The sequence below is a fragment of the Podarcis cretensis genome (assembly GCF_951804945.1).
Source record: "Podarcis cretensis genome assembly, chromosome: 2".
NCBI lineage: Eukaryota > Metazoa > Chordata > Lepidosauria > Squamata > Lacertidae > Podarcis > Podarcis cretensis.
The window spans coordinates 77,127,301-77,144,704 of NC_137171.1; the positions used below are offsets into that span (position 1 = coordinate 77,127,301).

The window sequence follows — 17,404 nt, forward strand, 5'->3', positions numbered from 1 at the left end:
AAGCCCGTGTAGCGCCTCTCCCTCCACCCTGTGCCGGTGCTTTCTGGCACGGGAGGACGGCTGGGCAACCTTTCTCTGCCTCACCACAGTTTCGGGGCGGGGGTCAAGTTGTTTGCCAGTTCCCTGCTCGTTCTGTATTTCCTTATCGAACACACAAGTGCAGGTGCAGCCGGGTTAAGGAGCAGGGATTTATTTGAACAGCCTTGCAGCCCCAAGTGACTGCCAGTCATCCCTATGGAGAGGGTCGGGAGTTTAGTATTGCAAGGTGCCCTGATAATGTGGCTGAAAGACCCAGGGTTCATGTTTCCTTTTGGAAATGAGGCACAGCAGCGACTGTGGTGCCTTTATGATACATGGTTTATTTACACTATATGCAACCTGAACCTACGAGGGAGAAGTTCACAGCATTAACGTCCCAAAAGTCTCTTGTTTTTTCCATATGCAACCCTTAAATGTTGTTTTTGTTTAGTCGTTTAGTCGTGTCCGACTCTTCGTAACCCCATGGACCAGAGCACACCAGGCACTCCTGTTTTCCACTGCCTCCCGCAGTTGGTCAAACTCGTGCTGGTAGCTTCGCGAACACTATCCAACCATCTCGTCCTCTGTTGTCCCCTTCTCCTTGTGCCCTCCATCTTTCCCAACATCAACTTCTCCTTGTGCCCTTCATCTTTCCCAACATCAGGGTCTTTTCCAGGGAGTCTTCTCTTCTCATGAGGTGGCCAAAGTATTGGAGCCTCAGCTTCACGATCTGTCCTTCCAGTGAGCACTCATAGCTGATTTCCTTAAGAATAAATGTATGTTTAGTCAATTGTTCAGTCAGACCTGGTCCCATGTTAACTGATATCTTCATGTTAACTCGCTATCTCTACAATGTAACCGTTTTTGTGTTTTTTTAATGATCAATATTTTTCTCCAGCTATAGTATTGATTTCCATGGGAATGAAATTATTACTATCACATTTTTAATGTAGAGAACGCCATCACCCTGCAGCAAAGACTTTGCTTGATTGCATTTGTGGAATAGCTCCACTGCATGTGAAGCTCTACCCTGAATGCCGGTACTTGTGGTTAAAAGAACGGATCTAAATGATGTGATTCTAGCACCCAATACCAAGATAAAGGTCTACCAGGCTTGTCTATTGAGCACACTGCTTTATGGAAGCAAGCTGTGGGCAACTTACACCCACGAGGAGCGACGTATCAATGCCTTCCATAGGTGCTGTGTCAGGACGATTTTGGGCACCCCCAAAGGTGCTCTCCCAAACCCACATTCCCAGTACGTCCACTCTTCTTTCTCAGTGACATCTACACTAGCTTGGTCACATACACAGAATGGAAGAATCTAATGGTAAGCAAGAATTAGCTTAGCAGTTAGGACTTTTTGTGTGTTTGGATGTCACACTATGTTAAACTGGTGACTTTGTGTTTTGTTTTCCTACTCGCTAAAGGAGGGAGCAAGGCAGAAGTGCTCAGGCTGCATTAACTAGCACAGCATGACCTAATAAACCTTACCTTCTGGCTTAGCGTAACAGGTAGAAATGGTCACAACAGATAGTTTAATGGAAAAAACCTGTGACATCTAAAGCTATTGGTTCTAAGAGCAAATGTACTTTTATGATCACTGATTTATAGTCCTGTATCACATCATACACTTTCTAAAAGTACAGAAAAAAATGTATAATAAGATAAATGAATAACTGGAACAGTTAAGAACTTAAATTCACTTCTTTCAGTTGGCATTAAGGGGACTTTTCCTCAACATGTTTTTATCTGTTGGATCCACTAGATGGCAAGCCTTCCTCAAGGCAATGAGTAGGAAAAATTGCTGCCTCAGCCTTATTTCAACCTTGTATCCTAGCATCATCATTTCTTTTGTGACCATCTATCATATCATTGTAATTGTGTTTTATTTTGAAATTGTGTTTTAACTAAATGCAACAACCTGTAAATGGGAAAGTTGTAGTATGGGGCATGGGTCCTTTTGCATTTCAGCAGAGAGGACATTCCACAACATGTAATGAATTTGTGCCTCATATCCAAAACTAGCATCATGAACAGCCTGTGTTATTCCATGCTGACACCTTGTAAAGGGTTTGTGGTTTATTTTTCCATCTCATCATGGCCAGTGTATAAAGAATTCTGCTTAGGCTACAAACCATGCGTGATAACACTTCTTGGTGGCCACTCCCAGACTTTGGAACACCTTTCCTAGAGAAGTTAGACTGGCTCCTTCTTTGTTATCCTTCCTTCAGCAGAAGAAGACTTTCTTTTTCCAACAGCCTTTTGGGAACTGACCGTATTTAAGAAAAGGGATGGTACTGTGATGTTTTTATTGTAGTGACCTGGATGATGTTTTAATATATTTAATATTAATATAATATAATAAATATTTGGGGGGTGTTTAATTGTTTTTAATGATGGTTTCACACACCCCATGTTTTTACCTGTTTCTGTTTTGTCTGTAAGCCACATTGAGTGCCTGTAAGTGAAAAAGGCAGGCTATAAATAAATATTTTTATAATTAATAATAGCCCAGAGAAAACTAGCCACCACCCCTGTACTCCCCCAATCCTGAGCCAGGATTGTTTCTCAGATTGTTTCTGGGTGCCCCTGAAATTTGGAGAGACAGGGACTTCCGGTTTGGAGCGCTAGCAGTGAGGGAGCGCGGAGAAGGCTCTCCGTACTTCATGGGGTTTTGGAGGGGCAACGCATAGGCACTGCGACCCCAAATCTCAAGGGGGGCCCCCTTGAGAGAAGCGCAGCCAGCAGCGTTGGAGTGGTCCAGAAGCTTTCTCGGGTTTCTCTAATTTTTTTTGGAGAAAGTCCGGGAAGCGACGGGATCGAGAAACGCGTTCCGGTAAGCTCTGCGAGCCCCATGCGGTAATGCCTCTAGCTCCCTTTGAAAAAGCGTCAAACCTCTGCAAATTTAAATCCAGATGCCCTTGGTGGTGTGTGACAAATGTGGGGACTGAAATTTGAAAGACAGAAACCAAGGAGCGAAGGATGTTAAGAGATTAAACAAAAGAGCTCGACCTGTTTTTTCGGATTTAAGATGGCGCTGAAACCGAAATCGGAAGAGTGAAACAATGAATCAGCTATTCGCCCGCTGTAGCAATAGAAAAGCGAAAGTCCCTGCCGGCAGCTCAGCGGGGCGAGAAAATAACTGAAAGAAAGTAGCTAAACTAAAGAAAACTTTAAAGACTTTGTTGCATTTTGGGTGAAGCGAAGAAGTGTGGCGGTTATAAGAGGAGGATATAAAGGGTTACCGAAAGATATAGTTCGGGAGTGGAAGAAACAAGAGGGGGAAGGGGAGAGCGGAGCAAAAGACCCGAAGTAAATGGTGTTGAACTGAGTATACCTCCCTTTTCCTCCTGCCTGGCTGGCGGTTTTTTTTTTCTTTTCTATTCCTCCTCCTTTATAGATCGTGCGGTTTTCTATCTTCTGCTTTTTTTCTTAACAACGGGAGGGAATATTCGAATAAGACCCACGTCCATATGATCCGCTAGAGCTCGCTTCTGAATTATAGTAACCCAGTTGGTCTTTATTGTACTCCGCCGGTCCGTAAGGGACCTAATTAAAAGGATTATATCTGGAAAAATAACCCGCGCGACGGAGGCTGCTACATTGCAACAACGCTGCCAGGTTTCAACTGACCCGTGAGCGGATCAATGTTCTCAGAAAAACAGAAGCCTCACTTACGACCCCTCTCTTTTTGTTGGATTAATAAAAGATAATTGTGACCTGAAGGCTCCAGTAGAGAAGCGCAAAGCCAGGAAACTTGTTTTCTCTTTTCCGTGGACTATTGGCAGACTACAACGGGACCTGAATTTCTTGTGGTCTATAAAGAGACTTCGAAAGGTTCCAAATTTAAACTCTTCTTTCTCCTTCGACGCACCACCTCTTTTTGAAATTTCTGAATCCTCTGGCTCCTTGGATCCTTCCCCTGCCCCTCCCTCCGTTTAGCTTCTTCTCCGCTTTCCCTCTTTGTCTCCGCCCTCCCCCTCTCCCCTTTCTAAATCTGACAAGAGCATAACCTGGAGAATTTTCTCAACAACCACTCCCAGTACGTGAAAATGGATTAGGCCAAACAAGTGGCTGAAGTCTAACCAAAGGAAGGGAACATAACCACAACTTTTTCATTTATTTAATTCTGGGTTTCTGTTTTCTCCCCTCTGCCTTTCTCACCTTTCCTGATCCTATACCCCCAGGCCACCCCCCCTCCCTACCTCTTTCCCCTACCCCTCTTTTTTCTTAATTAATATCTTTTTTTCTTTCTTTCTTTCTTTCTTTGAGTGCTCCCCTAACACGCAAGTGTAACAACTTCCAGGTGGTAGTGTACTACCAAATAGTGGAGTGGTTAATAAGCCTACAATTTTGCCTGACTGCTGGAAACTAGCTGAGCAGTAGACGAGATATTGCAAGGAAAAAAAATAGGACTTGCGTTTTGAATAAGGTAGTCTTACTTGATTTAAAATACAGTACTCAGAGCCGGCTTAAAGGCAGACCTGTAAAGCATTTGAATTAAATAGATTTGTATAAGATTGTGCGCCCCTTAGGGGAGAGTCATAAGAAACTAGATTAAAACTTTGTTCATAATTTAAGGGGGTGGAGGAGATGGCGGGAAAGGATGGGAAGAAGTCAATAGGTACACCGATAGAGAGAAAAACTTCACGACAAGAAGAAATTAAAGACTTAGACGTACTATGGTTGAAAATAAAAGAAGAATTTAAACAGAATGAAATTCACATGGAGAAAAAGCTAGGAGAGATGCAGGAGTCGATTGATAAAAAAATAGAAGGTGTGGTTGGAGAGTTGTCAAATAAGATAAAAGAGCTAACGACTCGAACAAAGTCCGTAGAAGACTCTAACAAAAAAATGCAAAGAGAGATGAGAGATCAGAGAAAGGAAGCTGAGAAAATGAAGGAGAACTTTAAAGATTTGAGTAAGAGTCAGGACCAAGTTCTGGACAACTTAGCATTGATGGAAATGAAACAAAAGCAGGCAAATTTAAAATTTAGAGGAGTAGGGGAGGAAATCAATGAAGACATTAAAGGAAAAATGATTAAAGAACTGGCAAAGTGGCTAACCTTAAAAGAGGAAGAAGTAGCACAAGCTATAGAAAATGCTTTTAGAATAAAAATAAGATCTAAACAAAACAAACTGAAAAAGGTACCAGGAGACTGTCTAGTAATCTTTAAATCGATAGAATTGAGAAACATAATACTGCGAGAAAGCTACCAGAAGAAACTGATAATAGATGGAAGACCAATTATAATTTTCAAAGAAATTCCGATCAGACTTCTTCGAAAGAGAGAAGGGTACAAACAGCTAGTCAACATCCTAAAAAGGAACGGTATACAACACAGATGGGAATTCCCAGAAGGGATTTCCTTTTTTTACAAAGAAAAAAGATTCAAGATTACTGAAAGTCAGGAAGTCAGTAAATTCCTACGCAGATACGAGAAAGATCTTGGGAGAACGGAGGAGAGGAGTGGGGGGAGAGGTGGAGGGGGGGAGGAGGGTGATGATGCGGGACTGGAGGTTGTGGGGGGGGAGGGTGGGGGGGAGAGGGGGGGAGAGATAGGAGACGAAGAAGTAGGTGAGGAGGAAGAAGGAACAGAAAGTAAAACCACCCGAATTTAAATCGGAGAAACTTAATTTGGTAATTTACTGACTTAATTGTAGATAAATACTATAATGAATCTTAAAATTCTAACATGGAATGTAAATGGTTTGAATGACAAAACTAAAAGGAATAAAATTGTAAATGTTTTGAAAAAGAAAAAATTGGACGTAATCTGTATTCAAGAGACACATGTAGCCAAAAAGCACAAACATGTATTGTTAAATAAGAATTTAGGAACGGAATTTATAAGCTCCATGACAGAAAAAAAAGGGGAGTTGTAATATATGTTAATGCAAAATGGGAACCTAAATTGATATATAAAGATAAAGAAGGAAGGATATTAGGGGTGCAAATCAACTTTCAAGGAGAAAAGATTAATGTGGTAAATATATATGCCCCAAACTCCAACAGGCCAGAGTTCTTCAAGAAATTAGAACAAGTTTTGATGAATTTAGAAAATAATAGGACGATATTATTGGGAGATTTCAATGCGGTGCCAACACCAGAGATTGACAGACAAACAGAAAGGGGAAAACGAAACCAAGGGAAATTACCAAAATCATTCCAAGACCTGGAAGAGAATATGGATCTGATAGACATATGGAGACACAAGCACCCAACAGAAAAGCAGTTTACTTTTTTCTCAGAGGTACATAAAAGCTGGGCCAGAATTGACCAAATTTGGACCTCAAGGGAGTTAACCTTAAGAGCTACAAAATGTGAAATCCAGCCGAGAACCCTCTCCGACCATAATTCAATAACATTGGAATTAAAGGGCACTTCACAAGGGGGTTTTAGATGGAGGCTAAATGAATACTTGTTAGATAATGATGAGGTTGTAGAAAAAGCTAAAGCCACATTAAAAGAATATTTTGACCTGAACCTAAATACAGGAACAAACTTAGAAGTGGTATGGGATGCCAGTAAGGCGGTCCTAAGAGGTTTCTTTATCCAACAAAATAGTTATAAGAAGAAAATGAGACAGCAAAAGAAGGAAGAAATTCTTAGACAAATAAGGGAGGCTGAAAAAAAACTAATTAAGAATCCAAAAGATGATCAAAGTATACAAATTATAAAGATATTACAAACACAATACTCGATGTTAACGAACCAAGAAATTGAATGGAAAGTCAAGCAAACGAAGCAAAGATATTTCGAATCAGCAAATAAAACTGGAAAACTATTGGCTTGGCAATTGAGGAAAAGGCAAAAGCAAAATGTGATAAATAAAATAAAAGTAGAAGAAGAAGTGATAGAAGACCCAAAAAGGATACAAAAAATTTTTCTTAAATTCTACGAGGAATTATATAAAAAAGGAGAAGAAGATCCAATCCAAATAGAAAGGTATCTGGAGAATTGTAAAGGAAAGGTCATAGCGGAAGAAGAAAAATCTCAACTAAATAGACCTATAAGTATAGAGGAGATCCAGAACGCGATTAAAAAAATGAAATTAGGGAAAGCACCGGGTCCGGATGGTTTATCGGCAAAATATTATAAAGTTTTGGGAGATGAACTGGCAACAACGCTCTGCGAGACTATGAATAATATACTAAGAGGAGGAAAGATACCTGAGTCCTGGAGGGAGGCCTTCATAACGTTGATCCCAAAACCGGATACAGATAAATTGAACATTAAGAACTATAGGCCAATATCGTTATTGAATAACGATTATAAAATATACGCAGATATCATGGCAAACAGACTGAAAAAATGTTTAATAAATTTAATCCATAAGGACCAGGCGGGTTTCCTCCCAAATAGGTTCATGAAAGATAATTTGAGACACATTATAAACATAATTGAATATTTGGAGATTAATAATAATATACCTGCGGCACTGATTTTCATAGATGCCGAAAAGGCGTTCGACAATGTCTCTTGGTTGTTCCTAATAAAATCTCTGGAGGTGGCAGGAATAGAAGGTGAATTCTTGAAAGGAATACAGGCAATATACTCAACCCAATTTGCCAAATTGGTAATAAATAATAATCTTACAAACACATTCAAAATCGAGAAGGGTACAAGACAGGGGTGCCCCCTCTCCCCGCTATTATTTATTATAGTATTGGAAGTACTGGCGAACAGAATAAGATCAAAACGAGAGATACAAGGAATTAAAATAGGATTGAAGGAATTTAAACTAAGAGCTTATGCGGACGATCTAATGTTGTCTTTGGAAGAACCGCAAGGCAGTCTGGGCAAGGCGTTGGAGATCTTAGAAGAATATGGTAAATTATCCGGTTTTAAACTGAATAAACTAAAAACCAAAATGTTAACAAAAAACCTGGGTGCTGAGGAAAGAGAAGAACTGGAGAGAAAACATGGGATAAAGGTGGTAAAAAAAATAAAATACTTAGGAATATGGCTTACATCAAAAAACATAAATTTAATTGAAGATAATTACACGACCACATGGAAGGAAATTAAAAAAGATTTGGATGTTTGGAACAGAGCTAACCTCTCATGGATGGGTAGGATGGAGACAATAAAAATGAATGTTCTTCCAAGAATGCTGTTCTTGTTTCAAAATATTCCAGTAATTAGGGGGTCAAAATTATTTAAAGATTGGCAGAAAACCCTTTCACGATTTATTTGGCAGGGAAGGAGGCCAAGGATAAGATTTAAATTACTTACGGACCGAAAGGAGAGAGGGGGACTTGCAGTCCCTAACTTGAAATTATACTACGAGGCCTCCTGCCTATGCTGGGTTAAAGACTGGATAACCTTGGAAAACACTGATTTATTGGATCTTGAAGGTGCAGACAACAGGTTCGGATGGCATGCCTACCTCTGGGCAAATAAAGAGAAGGCTCATAAAGGGTTCTCAAATCACATTATTAGGGGTCCATTATATGAAGTTTGGGAAAAAAACAAAAAATTGTTAGAATGGAGAACGCCCTGGTGGCTGTCCCCAGTAAATATCCTAACTATCAAAAAAATAAATATGGAGGAACAGAAACTAACATATGAAGATTTACTGATAAGAGCGGAAGACAGCTGGAAATTAAAGCCATATGAGGAGTTGAAGGGAAAGTTGACAAGCTGGTTACAGTACCATCAAATTAATGCGATTTGGTTAAAAGATAAAAAAACTGGAATGAATGAAAAGAAATCAAAATTTCAAATTGAAATAATAGAAAATAAATTTAAATTACTATCCAAAATGTACAATTTATTACTGGATTGGGACACAAAAGATGAAGAAATTAAGGATGTTATGGTAAAATGGGCGATAGATCTGGGGCACAACATAGAATATGAAAAATGGTCAAAATTGTGGAAGGAAGGAATAAAATTCACGGCGAGTGTTGCAATTAGAGAAAATCTAGAGAAGATGATATATAGATGGTATATTACACCAGAGAAGCTAAGTAGGATGTACAAAACTGGAAATAAGGCCTGCTGGAAATGTAAAACAAAAGAAGGCAATTTCATACACATGTGGTGGACATGTGAGGAAATAAAAAAATTTTGGGATACGATATATAATGAATTAAAAAAAATATTGAGATATACATTCCCGAAAAAGCCAGAGGCCTTCCTATTAGGTGTCATCGGAGAAGAAATTAAGAAAGAAGATAGAGTCTTATTTCAATACTCAACAGCAGCGGCCAGAATGTTAATTGCTCAAAATTGGAAAAACAGAAATATACCAACGATGAGGGAATGGCAAACGAAACTATATAACTTCGTCGAACTAGCTAAAATGACGCAGAGAATTAGAAACCAAAAGAATACAAAGTTAAATAACGACTGGATTAAATATATGAGATATATTGAAGGTAACTATAGTAACCTACCAAATATAGCAGGCTTGTTATGAAACTTTCGATGTAATAGATAGATCAAATAATCCAACATCAGCTGTAAAAATGAAACTTTTAAAATTAAGAACCCGAAATCAGGAGGGAAGGAAGTCAGCAAGTATGTGTTTATGTATCAGTTTATTTTTATTTTATTTATCCTTTTTTTTTTTCATTGTTTCGGTGCTTTCTTTTGTCACTTTTTTCTGTTATTTAATTTAATAAGTATTGGGTTTAATGCAAATCTTTCCTTTTTTGTATTAGTTGTTGTCTTAAATGGTTTTGTCTTTTCTTTGTGTGTGTGTAACAAATGAAACCTAATAAAAAAGATTATCAAAAAAAAAAAAATGAAATTTGGAGAGACAGGAGCCAAAGTGTCCACTCACTATCTTTTGAGCCTCAACCTCACAAATTACTCAGTAGTGTATGACCAAGCAGCCATGTGCTGGATTCAGGCCCCAGCTTACTTCTGTTGGCGCAAATGAAAATATAGAAAGGAGAACTCCTGGATGCCATGATCCTAGTTTTGCAAGTACTCTTTTGGTGAGAGAACCCCGGCAGAGATTTAAAATCATGTAATATGTAGCAAAGTAAAGCATGGAAGTACAGTGGTATCTTGGGTTAAGAACTTAATTTGTTCCGGAGGTCCATTCTTAACCTGAAACTGTTCTTAACCTGAGATACCACTTTAGCTAATGGGGCCTCCTGCTGCCGCCGCACGATTTCTGTTCTTATCCTGAAGCAAAGTTCTTAACCTGAGGTACAATTTCTGGGTTAGTGGAGTCCGTAACCTGAAGCGTCTGTAACCTGAAGCGTCTGTAACCCAAGATACCACTGTATTGGTATAGCATGGTTTGTGAGAGCCATACAGCTAAGCTGGAGCAACCAGCTGAAACCTCCTCACATGCTGAGTTCATCTACAGTGGTGGGCTTTGGTGCCTCAAATTTCTCGTCTTCCATTGGAGTAATAATGGTGGCACCTGCTCTGGCATCCCAGAAGCTCCACACTGCACTTATCTAGAGCCACCTCTGTTATGTAGACCAGTTCTCTACAATATTTCCAGTTTCAAAAACCGTAGAAAACCATTGCTTATGTTACAGTTCTCTGGGGATGTCATCCTACCTTGACAACAATCTTTTTGGGCCTGTGGACACATTTGCAAACAGCAGAAAAGTGACTTCACTTCACCAATACAGGATTATTAACAAGGTTTTGTATAGTTCCCTCTAGGCCTGGGGTATCCCTACTGAGAACTTTCAAGAAGGCCCTGTGGCAGTCAACACTCGGAGACATTTATTCAGAATGCCTTGTTTTATTTTTAAAGCAGAGCTAAGTGGAAGCTGCCTTTTCGAGAATAAAAGATGAAGATAACCTAAAATACATCCACCCATCAGGAAAACCTCAGCTGTGCAATTCCGCCTTCCACAACCTCCTCAGTCAGGATGATGATTATGGAGGACTGTACTCATGGCCAGGATCTCATTGCTAAGGCAAAGGAAGGCACCATGTCTCCAAACAATCACATGCCGGAAGTCTAATTACTGGGCTAGTCAGGATTTGCTTTATTTGCTGAGCTATATTAATCCCAGTATAGAAATAGTCAACTTTGTAACCAAATCATTTTCATAGTTCCTTTTTATAGTTTCAAGAGTTTTGCATCACCTTAAAAGGCTAAGCGATTCATTGTGGTATAAGACTTTGTGGACTAGAACCCACTACATCCGACTGCATGGGCACAAACATAGATGAAGTATTGTCTTCAACTGGCCTGTAGATACAAAAATAGATATACACATATATAACATGGTACGGAAAGGGCAGACATATACATGGCATACTCTTCCTTCCTGTTGTATGTTAATTTCACACTTGTATCAAGGAAGAAAGCTGTTGTTGCTGCTGCTGCTGCTGTGGCAATTTACACATAAAATAATTTAAAACAGTTAAAAAACAGAAAAACAACATATACAACTCACTCTAACAAATAGACCCTCATGTTAAAGACTTGTTTGTCCCACTGGAAAAGCCTTCCAGAACAAAAAGTGTCTTCAACAGTTTTCATAAACTGCAGATAGTGAGCCCTTGTTGTATCTCAGCAGGAATACTCTTCCACAGAACAGGAGTAGCCACACAAATACATCTGCTCTGTATTTCTGTGGAGAGTAATTCCAAGTAAATGTGTTTAGGATTGCAACCTTAAATACAGGGATGCCTTCTTATCACTGCAAGTACTACTTTTTAATTGTTCAAAATAAATAACGACTTACAGTTAAACAGGGCAGCAGGTCAGGTGAATAGTTCCAACACATGGTAAGTTGTAGGGGCAAGCCATATAGCCCAACGCTCTGTTTATTTGAAAAATAAATTCTACTAAGTTCAATGTGACCGTCTTGTGTAAATGTATAGAGGGTTTGTGTTAGTGTTTTATGCTAGATGTGATTCCTGCAACACTGGAGAAGTGTGGGAGCTGATTCCCTGTGATCTACTCCCACGTTGCTCCAGGAAACATCTTTGCATGAGCCAGGCAAATGACATAGTTCCTTGCCTTGCAAGTGTCACTCTACTGGGCAGATGGGTAATGCTTGTGTGGGAAGGAACCATATCACGCATCCTGCCCATACAGTTTCTCCACACAGCCATTACTATCTGTCACTTGGGAACGAGTCGAAGGCGTGGTACACCTGCTATGGTCATGAATGAATCAGGACTTAGTCCAACTCTACAGGAAATAGATAAAGCAGAGCACAGGAAGAAAGACCAACTTGTTCACATACCAGGTACAAAATAGTCTCATCAGCTCTTCACAACACAGTGCCTTCTGATGAAGTCGGTTCACATTTGATGCCAAGTTCATTGAATGTGCCTCACTGTGAAATTCTGTTTTGTGCTTAAAACTTAAAGACTGTATTTCCCTATAAACAGGGGGCAAAGTTTATTTTCCCAAATTGCAGTGTCTGCAGAGGATTCACTTATAAAACTATATATTTGTAAGCTTCCTTACCGTAAACTACTTTTTTTTTCCTCTGGAAAATATAAATGGATGGCATGAATCAAGATACAGACAATGATCAATGACAGCTAAGCTATCAACGCTGAAGATTTCCTCCAAATGCACTAATTAACGTCCTATTTAAAAGCCACATCTTATTTCATGGTTAACACACATCAAGGTACTCAGCAAGGACATCTGAGTGTTTTAAAAACCCTGCTTGGCACAGCAAATGGATGATAATAAAATAAATTTCTTTTGTAAAGTGCCTATTAAAAGAAGGTTATCAGTGGAACAAATTGTAGCAAGTGGCACATAATTCTGCTTTGCAGTGCTTTAATCCCTTCATTTTATGCTTTTGTACACAATAAATCCAAGTGCATTACTGGATTACAAAAAACAGAAAGGCCTTTTATCCATTCACAGCTCAAAGTAATGAACACAATAGCGCATTAGTCTAGTCAATTAATGGGGACATATTTAATTATAAAACATTCTAATCAGGGCATTGCCCTGAGATTGGATTTAAAACCCATGATAATTCTGAAGCATGGACTTTGCTTTTGTGCTGGAGATTTCACAGGCTTTAGCTCCTTAATGCACCTCCTAGCCTCATGCCGAGTTGTTCGCCACTCTGAAGCACCTTCCTTCCTTGTTTAGCTATGATACTTGGATTGACAATGTACAGAAGCAGTGGGCAATTTTGGCCATATCTACAAAAGAAAGATGGTTTCCCATTTTTCATGGGGGAACAAGTAAGAAGTTGCATATTATATACTAAGAGTAATTTCATAATCTACTTCAGGATAGTTCAGACATTTGGACATTTGTTGTTGTTAATTACCCATCATTCACCCTAAGGTCCCAGGGCAGGTTACAACATTAAATAATAGTAAACAGTTTAAAAACAAATTACAGTCACAAAAATAAGGTGGGTCCTAAAAATATACACCTCAGGTGCCTAAAGCCAGAGTAAAAAGATGATTAGCTATAACCTTCATCCATTTTTTCTTCATTTTTACATAGATTTTCTATCTGGTTACTGAAAACATGCAGTGTGCTGAACCAGAACAGGAGCTGAAACTGAGCCAGTTTGAATGTAGTCAAACAAACATTGCCTTTGTTTGAGTTCTGTACCTCCATTTAACTACGGTGTAATCTTTTGAAGCTCTTGGGGCACTGGATATCAAAACACTGGTCTTTTTCTTTTCTTTTTAAAGTAGCTATGCTCAGTGAGTTTAATCAGCAGCAAATGTATAATACCCCTTTGGAAAATGCTCATGGTGCCATGGCACAATAAATTTGTTTCCAATACTTTCTTAGGTAGTACATGAACAAATAAAAATGATAAGTCAGCCATGACTTTTTCCTTGGTTAGATCACGCAGCTCAAATAACAGGGAACTGTTTCATGTGGTAAGTAGTCCAGATTGCTAAATGATAAAAGGAAAAAATTCTCTTCGACAGATAGATGAATTTGCCAGCTCAGGGGGGGAAAAGACATACCCTTTTTTTCTTGATGCAGATCATCTGTTCAAACCTGTGTCTTTATTCAAACTAGAGAGATTTAAAAATAAAATCTGCTTTCAGATGGTGGTTCTGCCATCCCTGAACTATATGACTAGAATGAAAAATAATCGACAAAGACACCATAAATATGTCTTCCCTAATTTGACTTATTTGCATTCTACAGTGTCTAATTTTATGTTGAGTCAAACTTAAAAGAGCTTAGGTAATCATTTATAGTGAAATGACACCGAATAAACTTGGTATGTAAATTTCCTTTCTATCACAGATATTTTAGCAGAGGTGTCACATGCTGTCAGCTACCTAGCCATCGTATTCTGCACCAGGTGAAGCTTCTGAACCAGGACAAAGGGCAGCCCCATAGCAAGTGCATTGCAGTAATTTAGTCTCAACGGATCACAAAAGAAGAAGTCTGTTTCTGTTTTGCTATCATTTTTTGTGGTAGTTTCTGTATGTATGTATGTATTTGGACTTTAAATTTGTGAAGAATCTTGGAATGGGGATCACTTTTGGTTCAAAATGTGGGCTATACATATATGCAATTAAATTTGCAATTAATAATACAATTAATAATAAGTGACTTGTACAGAAATTGCACTAAAATATTTAGTAAGAAACTGCTGGTGCATAAAGAAGCATAAAAAGAAGCAAGCAAAAGATCCAATAAGTTTCATTTCTCCATCAAGAAGGAAAAAAACTGCATGAGAGAACAGTTCTTTGTTTGAGGGGTTTTAGTTTCAAAGGGGAGCAGAAAGATTCTCCCCAAGAGAGCTGACTTTAGGCCAGCTATTCTGTTCTTGAAATACTAGATGCAAAAGCCTTCCCCTTTGTTCAATCTCCAGTCTGTAGCAGCTGGATAATAACTGAGCCAAGTTCATTTCTGCAATGGATGTTTCCAAGCACAAAGTTTGGAAATTATTAGTCATCCCTCCCACCCCCAAGAAAATCATTAATCTGAACAGGAAAATTGGGGGGTGCTTTTTGTGTTTTGACCCTAAACTATGCTGTAGTCAGGTTTTCAGGTCCTGGAGAAGATTGATACTTATTCTAAAGCTTAATATTTTACGCATCACACAAATGAAATCATAACTTAGGGATAATTCACTCAAGCAGCTCTTGGGCTTATTTTCAGGCCTTGTATACATTATTGCTTGGGACGCAGGTGGCGCTGTGGGTTAAAGCCTCAGCGCCTAGGACTTGCCGATCGAAAGGTCGGCGGTTCGAATCCCTGCGGCGGGGTGCGCTCCCGCTGCTCGGTCCCAGCGCCTGCCAACCTAGCAGTTCGAAAGCACCTCCGGGTGCAAGTAGATAAATAGGGACCGCTTACCAGCGGGAAGGTAAACGGTGTTTCCGTGTGCGACTCTGGCTCGCCAGAGCAGCAATGTCACGCTGGCCACGTGACCCGGAAGTGTCTCCGGACAGCGCTGGCCCCTGGCCTCTTAAGTGAGATGGGCGCACAACCCCAGAGTCTGTCAAGACTGGCCCGTACGGGCAGGGGTACCTTTACCTTTATACATTATTGCTTACTCCAGCACACTTCAACTGCTAGTTTTTGAAGCCACATACACACAACATTAGCCCCAATCCACACTCATCCTGTAGTTTCTTGCTCTTTGATGTTTTTTCCCCTCAAGGGAGCTTCAATCTGACTAGAAAACTTAAGTCACATTCACTTTGTACTTAAGCTGAGCGTGTACATTTGAGACAGCTGGCACACATGTGCAGAGGAGTGCACATGCACAGACAAGAACTTCATGAGTACCAGTATGTGTTCTGGAGCATTGGTGGGGCAGGGAAACAAAACAGGCCATGAGCATTGGGTGAAGACATCCCTGCCCCTCTCTGATGTGCACAACACTGCAAATTCAAGTTAAAATGCAATGGGGGTGGGGAGTGGGAGCAAACTCGCTGTGTTTTATGCCTTTAATGTGTACAGAGCCACAGTCCATTCTGGAGTACTGTGCTCCAGTAGTTGTATGATTTGTTTAGGTACCTGAACACAGATTAGTCACCTGTGCATACCGAAATATAGAAATACATACATACTGTGTGGTCATAGATTTGGCGCAAGAAGCAATTGTATGAATCAGACTTCAATCTGTGTAAAGGGAAAAATAAAATATAATTTGTTTCTAGTATCTATATTTTTGGGATAAAAATATTTATTTTGATTCATGGCACATTTGCAATGTCAACACCATTGGTTCAGCATTTACACAAAATGATGGGAATGGGTCAATTCATGCAAATAAGGAAACAAAAAACACTTCATTTTCCAAAAAAGGCATGCTGGGACTGGTGGTTGTTTGAAAGGAATGGAATGCTTGAATGCCTGCCAATTACCCTCCTCAGATGCTCTCCTGTTCCCTTGGTGAACTGCTCAGTTGAATTCCATTCTGGTAGTTATTTTTGTAACTTCAGTTACTCGATGTCTTCCACCACTTAATGCCTATTTCATCTGTATATCCTTCATATAAAGGTTCTCATTCATAATTTTTAAAAATATGCTTTTTTCAAGTTATTGTCTTTAGAACATGTGAATTATGAAGATTCCCTCAAAATCTACTGGGAAACTCCCATTTCATTGCAGCGAGCTCCTCATTGTGTCATGGATTTCTAAGAATAGTACAGCTTGGTTAGCTGAGGTGTCCTCCAGATATTCTTGGATTACAACTCCCATCAGCCTTAGCCAACATGGTCCATGGTCAAGGATGATGGGAGTTTTAATATTGTAGTTAGAGCAACACAGAGACTGCAATATAATAAGCAGACGCACCAGTCAGTGAAATATTCCTTTCGTTTGTATCTCTAGTGCAAGTATGGGGAACCTGTGGCCTTCAAATGTTATTAAGACTCCAACATGACCAAAGATCAGGAATGATGGAAGTTGTAGTCCAACAACAGTGGGAGGAGCCACATATTCTCCCATCCTTGCTCTATTGTCTTCCTACATTGAACACAGAAGTACAATCCCGGTTGAGAGCCACCCTATGTGTAAGAACTCCAGAGTCAAATTTCTTCACATGATTCTGAAGTTACCAAAGGAATTGATATGGATATGTGAACCAGCCCTAAGACTAGAAAAAGACATTCTTTTCTCTCTCATTTTCAGGGCAATGTTATCTTTATTTGTTCATTAAACCATGTTCATCCCACTTAACTAGCCCATGGGATCCCTCAAAGCAGCATATATCAGATAACTTCAGTACAATAAAAAACACAATTAAACACTAAGATTATTGTTTAAAGTCAGCTGCTGAAAGGAAAACGAGCAGTGCAATAAAACAACCCAGAGTCCTAAATGGTATTGGTTTGTTGTTGTTGTTGTTGTTGTTTTTAAAAAGGCCATAGCAAACTTTCTAAAAATTCAGAGATAGTCAAAAGGGGCTCCCTAAAAAAGGAATTTCAGGGAAAGAACCTAGTGTCTGGCAGCCACCTCAGGCATTGAGTGTTGTGGGG

The 17,404-nt window shown here is 39.5% G+C and overlaps 1 long non-coding RNA gene across 1 annotated transcript in view; it reads left to right on the forward strand.

The window, feature by feature from the left end:
- LOC307211099 overlaps positions 1–17,404 on the forward strand; it is a 444,355-nt gene that overhangs the window by 306,762 nt on the left and 120,189 nt on the right. The gene's annotated exons all lie outside the window — the stretch shown is intronic.